The sequence below is a fragment of the Bactrocera neohumeralis genome, chromosome 4 (genome assembly GCF_024586455.1).
Source record: "Bactrocera neohumeralis isolate Rockhampton chromosome 4, APGP_CSIRO_Bneo_wtdbg2-racon-allhic-juicebox.fasta_v2, whole genome shotgun sequence".
NCBI classification, from domain to species: domain Eukaryota; kingdom Metazoa; phylum Arthropoda; class Insecta; order Diptera; family Tephritidae; genus Bactrocera; species Bactrocera neohumeralis.
In genome coordinates, this window is record NC_065921.1 from 85,071,555 (window position 1) to 85,078,310 (window position 6,756).

General features: G+C 33.8%; 1 non-coding gene across 1 annotated transcript; it reads right to left on the bottom strand.

Annotated features, from left to right (window-relative positions):
* Window positions 1–6,436: 6,436 nt before the first annotated feature.
* Trnae-uuc (transfer RNA glutamic acid (anticodon UUC)) lies at window positions 6,437–6,508 on the bottom strand. Its single transcript has one exon. It is a non-coding gene; the product is annotated as a tRNA-Glu (tRNA).
* Window positions 6,509–6,756: the final 248 nt, after the last annotated feature.

The window sequence follows — 6,756 nt, forward strand, 5'->3', positions numbered from 1 at the left end:
CATTCATTATGCAGCACCAGCTAAACGGGTTAAAGCTCGTCCTCGTTTAATATGCTTTTTCGGTTGTTTTTGTTGTTGCTATGTTTTTTGCCTGCTCAATATTGTTTGCTTATTGTTTGTATTAGTAATAGTGTTTGTTGCAACACGTTCTGGCTGCTTTGCGCTGGCGTTCGGCGGAAATCACTCGTTAACAATTCTCTATGACCGGACATGTTTAGTGTGTTGGTTTTTGCGAATTACACCGGCGACGTGTTTTGCATGGCAAACGAATTTTTAGGTTCAACACTAAACCTGCCGTCACCCACCACCCAGCATAAACACTACCGGGGTCATGTGACTGTGATATGGGTCCATGTGCATGGATAGCCCTTTTTCTACTTTACGCTTCAGCAGCATTTAAGTGGCGCGTGCGCCTTTTTGCCGTTGTTGTTACTGTTGTTGTTTGTTGCTAATGCTGCACGTTGTGTGCTTTATTTCATTTGTAAATTTATTGCTGTTGAAAATTCGAAATTTATTTAGGTGACCGAATGGGGAGTAGGTAATTGCATCATTTGTACGTTTTTCATTTAAATGTTTATTTGAGTGAATTTCGTAGGCGTGAGAAAGTGAGAGTGAGAAAATTGTGAAAAATGTAATTTGAAATCAAAAAGCAATAGCTTTTCATTTGGGAGGTTGTTGAGAGTGTGTTGCCGAAAGTGACTAGATCGAATGTAGATGTTGTTGGCTTAGGGAGCGATGATTGGATATGTTGTCTTGAAAAAAATATAGTCCTGGCTTACCCAAAAACTATCGGGCGTTATACCGTGCGAAATATTTTTACTTGAGTTCCCTATCGCAACTCTCATCGTCTATAGGTTTCAAAATTCGGCTGATGACGCAGACTGATGTTAGAGTGTTTTGACCGTATTTGATTTTTATTCGAAGTGTGTCAACATAAATACTAACCGAGCGATACGCAGAGTTGGGAAATTTCAGGCTAATCAACTTTCACATCGATATTCTGCAAAACTGAGCAAAAAATTACTTATACTTATATCTCTAACCAAACGAACAACTTTGTACGAAGGAATCACTGGAGTAATAGTTTTTCCCTACGTAGATGCGGAGGATGTTATAAGCAGAGAGAGAGAGCTATAACTATGCGGAAAGCTTTTGCATCTCCAGAGCACATTTTAAGTACCGTTTTTTATTCCATAAAAAGTGGGGTTAAAGATTATTTCCAAAAATTTCTAAATTTCTATTCTTAAAAAGACTTTTTAGAAAGTTAAGCTTTGAAAATAAAAGCTTTTAAAGCTCTACATTGCGATTGTTTTTAGTAAATACTTTGGCAGTCACTTTGATCCATTTAAAAAGAAGTAAATTTTGTTTCTGAGAGAAGCTTAATAAAAACAGAAAGCTTTAATATGAAAGCTTTGAAAGCTCTCGATTTTAAGGACCGTTTTTTACTCCATAAAAAATGAAGATTATTTTCATTTAAAGAAAACTAAATTTATTTTCCGAAGAAAGCTTTATAGAAAGTGAAAGCTTCATAAGTAAAAGCTTTTAAAGCTCTCGTTTGTGATTGTTTTTAGTCAACACTTTGTCAGTCACTTCGATCCATTTTAAAGAGAAGTAAAGTTAATTTCTGAGAGAAGTTTTAAAAAGTGTAAGCTTTAAAGGTAGAGCTTCTGAAGCTCTCGATTGCGATTGCTTTTAGTCAACACTTTGTCAGTCACTTTGATCCATTTAAAGAGAATCAAATTTAATTTCTAAAAAAGCTTTAGAGAAAGTGAAAGCTTTAATAGTAAGAACAACACAACAACAGCATTGAAAATATGAATTAAAAAAATTAATATTTGCTTTTAATTACAGTTAGTAGTTGGCTTTTGCTAAACTCACCACTAAAGTTTTTGAAATTCTAACAAAATCATAGAAAAAACATGTCAAAAGTCCAAAGCAAATCCATTTAGAAAAGTATGTCACTCAGAGCAGAACAACTCCTGCTTTTACTTTTATCATTTTTTTTGCACATTTTTGCATGTTTCGTTACTTCGGCTGTTACTAACTTACTTTAAATACAACTAAACACTCTCATTACTTTGTCTGCGCACCTAACTTGCTCCAGTTTCATCATTAGTACGCTGGAGAGATTCATCCGCTGCCAGAGTGCAATGTCACGTGCTGCCAATTTGCAAATTTATGCCAACAACAATAGCAATATCATAACTATGTGGCACACACACCTTTCCATATTCATCTCTAAAGCGTATTTATTTACACTTACTGCCATGCCCCCACCACTACTCATATGCATACATGTATGTATGTAAGGGTGTAGATAAGTTTGGATACACAATGTGGTGGAAGTTTCAGTTTGTGATATTAACATGTACCTATCCATACAGTGACTCAATTAGCAGCTATGGGCAATGGTAGCGCTCTCTGTTGTATAAATTTCCATAGGCGTACAAACGTACAAACATATACATATATCGTAAATATGCATATGCATATATATGTACGATATATTCTTGCATATTTTTGTCAACGTTCATACACAATGGGCTTGCATAGGTGTGTTTACATACCTACAAACCTTCATATCTACCACTGTATCTTAGGTTATGAATATGCTTACTTTTAGTGCACCATGCCACAGCTGGTATTGTTGGCAAATTGGATTTAACTTTGGCAAATTTAGTTTGTGGAAACTACCTTTCATACATGTATACATCAGTTGAGTGCGGCAGCAAAAAAAAGACTTTGGAAAAAAATGTAAAAAGTTATGAAAATAAACTGTTGCACAATTCAAATTTGTTTTTCAACGGTTTGGAGTGTCACCATAAAGTAGTAAATTCATTTGTTTGTAATTATTATAATTAAAAGCGGTATACTTTATGAAAATTATAAACGGGACAATGTACTATGCCTGCTCTTTTCAGAAGAACACATAGGGAAAATTTATATTGGATATACTACAAGTATCTTCAGAAATATCTGCAAAAGCAAAAATTCTACGCAGACTGCCGAAAAAATATTATAAAGTCATCACTGCCGTTCTTAAAGCGCATGCTAACTTAGTTTCTGGTATAAGAGTTTCAAAAATAGTATGCTTTGGGTTCCTTGGATCTTTTTTTTACTAAACCGTGCATTGAAATAATTTTCTATTCTTGAAAGCCCTGAGTGTCCTTCAGGTGATCCACTTGATTCGTTCCCCCCCCGGCCCATACCACTTTAGCTGGATCAAAAAAAAAAAAACCCAAGTTAAAAAGCAAACTGATTTTTTTTTTTTTTGTAATAGCTGCCTGTTCCACCCTTATCGGAGATTGATGCCCCTTTTGTATGTCAGATAAGGCCAAACGCTTAATCGAAATATATAATATAATAGACATATATGAATTATGTTGGGACCACCAGTTTAAATTTAATCGATCCATTCAGTACCAATCTTTCGTTCGATCCTAGTAAACAAATTTCAATAATTTTAAAGCTACTCTTATATAAAAGCTTTAAAAAATTTGATTTACATTTTCTGGATATCAACTTGGCTGCCATTAGGTGTAGTTTTTGTGATCGCTTCAGCGTTTGGCAAGTCCAAATACCAATCGAACACGCTCATTAGACGAGCCGCTTGCTGCAAGTCGCAAGCTGTCGGATGTTTCGATTAATAAATATTAATTTTTTCGACCTTCATATATTTTTAGAGGAAAATTTTTAATCAAATGAGCTCTAATCTCGTATTAAAGATTTATTTTGGCTTATACTCTCTGGATACCAACTTGGCTGCCAAGAACTTGAGTTTTTGTGGTCGCTTCAACATATGCTAAGTCCAAATACCAATCGAACACGCACATAAGACAATTGGCTTGCTGCAAGGCGCATGCTGTCGGTTACTTCGGTGAACAAATATTTTCACGAAATTTGGCATCGGTTATTACCTAAGGCTATGGTAGTATGTCTAAAGAAACAGTTCGAGTCGCTATAGCACATAGCTGCCATACAAACTAAATAATCGGAATAACGTGCTTGTAAGGAATCTTTTCTATTTGTGTTTCTAGAAGCAATGTTTTTTAGGTTGTACGAGTAAAGAAAAGTTGTAGCTTCGCTGTTATCAAAGTTAACGCTTTTTCTTGTTTCATTAAACAGTCGTGATAGAAGCGGCGCCTGTTGATACTGAACTGCAATTTGTCAATGTACATATCTTCAATACTTCAATTTTTCAATGAAGTCTGCGGGTGGACAGCAATCGGTAGATTGATTTTGCTATGAATCCCTTGATTTCTCCATTTATTTATTTCAAGAGCAAATACAAAGCCACAACCCTGTCGTACCGCCTGCATCACTTCAAAAACACACAACGCATTTCCTACAGGGCAAGCAGTTGTCTTCCCGTTGGTTAGCTAGTTATGTAGTTAGCGTCAACTATCCAGCAAACGCCTGCTGCGCCTAACACGCCGACAGGTACATAGATGCAGTTACGGCACACTTTGAGTTGCGCATAAAGCACAGTATCGCAAGTTTTTAATCACTTTGCAAAAGCTCATGTGTAAACTTGACCTATATTTCATGCCTTTTGAGCGCAATTCACTTGAGTTTATACCATGTACAGTTATCTCATTTGTATGTGTATTTAAGCATCTAATTTAGTCATTATTGCAATTTTGTAAAAGTTGAATTGCTTGCGAAACTGTTGGCGCGGAGTATATATATTTATGTATATATGGGGCCCTCAGCTTTGGCGTAGTGCAAATAAAGCAACTTCACTGTTGGCAATTTCACGAATTGTCGCATAAATCATAAGTTTAGTGCCATTGCAGGCATCGCTGGCTGGCTGAGTGACTGAGCGAGCGAGTGACTGACTAATGTGCACAAGGACATTTGCCAACTTATCATTAGGGAAGTGTGTGTAGTATATATGTATGTGTATGTGTTGCATGCTGTAGGGCATACACTTTTGCAGGTTGTGCGTATGTATGTATGTATGTATGCATGTAAGCGCATCCGGCAAACTAAAGTGGGCCATCACATTTACTAATTATTTGCGTGCGCTTAGTTGCTTTCGCTTTTACTCACTTTTGCACAAGTTGCGACAAACTTAGTAATTAAAAGTGAAAATCAAATAAAATTCTCTGTCAAGTTTAATGAAAATGAAAAAAATAAGAGTTACATATTGCAAACAGTATTTAAAATTACAAACTCAAAAAAGAATAAAAATAAAATAATATAAAATAAAAATAAAAAAAATTAATTGTGAGAAAAAATAAATAAACTTAAAAAATATATAAAAGAAAAACAAAAATTTAATATAAAAGTGGAAAAAAATTGTTAGTGTCAGCAGAAATTCATTAACTTGCCATCAACCAAACAACTCCATTTAAACTTCCCATCTGCAGACGTCTAATTTATGCGCTTCTACGTCGCTTATTGTTTTTTCGCCTTAGTTACGGTTGGGTAACAAGTTCATACTCCAATGAAACAATTGTTTGAAACACCAGCACTTTCCTGACGCGACACCAGACCTTAGACAGCCCTTCAAGCACCCATTCTAACTGACTACCCCCACTGTCTGCCGTTCGGCAGCAAATTATTTTCTTACTACTCCTTCGAGTGCCTCACTAGTGCGACGCCATACCTACTTTGACAGATCCCGCCAATCACTTCTGACTTGCAGACGATATACGTTTAGTACGCAGCGCAGCCAACTAACGGTTTTTAATAGAAAATTTGACAGCCGTGAAATGATTTTCTTTGTTTGAGGTGGAGTGACTGCCGAATGGCACAGTGTGGCAGCGGTGTGAAGAGAAATAAAGTTAAAATTAAATAAAATTAAATTAAATTAAATTATAATAAATTAAATTAAATTAAGTTAAATTAAATTAAATTTATAAAAAATAAAATAAAATAAAAAAGTTTTATGCAAAAAAAAAAAAAAATAAAAAAGTATAAAAATGTTGAAACTTATAAAAAATTCATTTACAAAAAAATTAAAAAAAAAATTGCAGTTACAAAAAATTTCGAATTCAACGTTACTTTAGAAATATAAATAAAATAAGAGTTTAATACATATGTACATATAAAACTTAACAAAAAATTTTAAAAATCTTCTAAAAACTTGAAAATTAGTAGAGAAATATAAAATAAAAAGCAATTAAAAAAATCTCCTAAAAAATTGAAGGTTAGTAGAGAAATATAAAATTAAAATTAGAAAACAATTTAAAAAATCTTCTAAAAATTGAAGATTAGTAGAGAAATATAAAGTAAAAATTAGAAAAAATTTTGAAATTCGAATAATTTAAAGAAGTCAAAATAAGGAACAAAATAATTTAAAGTAAAAGTAAAACAAAGCTGAAACTTATTAAAATATAAATTTACAAAAAATTTAGATTTAACATAAAATAAAACAATTAGAAAAGCTAAAAAATATATAAATTTTGTATAGAAAAAGTACAAAAAATTTTTCCCATACCGGGAATCGAACCCGGGCCTTCTGGGTGAAAGCCAGATATCCTAGCCACTAGACCATATGGGATATATTAACAGTTATGCCAAACGCTGTATTAGAGTATAGGCACAAGATAGTGCGATCATAACTCTCGTGAGCACAGAGAGCAAACAACAAAATATTTTATGAGATCTTAAATAGGAGAGAGAGAGAATATAAACATCATCCCTGAATAGATTTAACGCAAGCTACTAAAAATAGAATTACACACTACATTATAATTGGTTGTTGACTTAAATAAGTGTTGGTCATTCAAGTCATAAACTCAAGGTGAT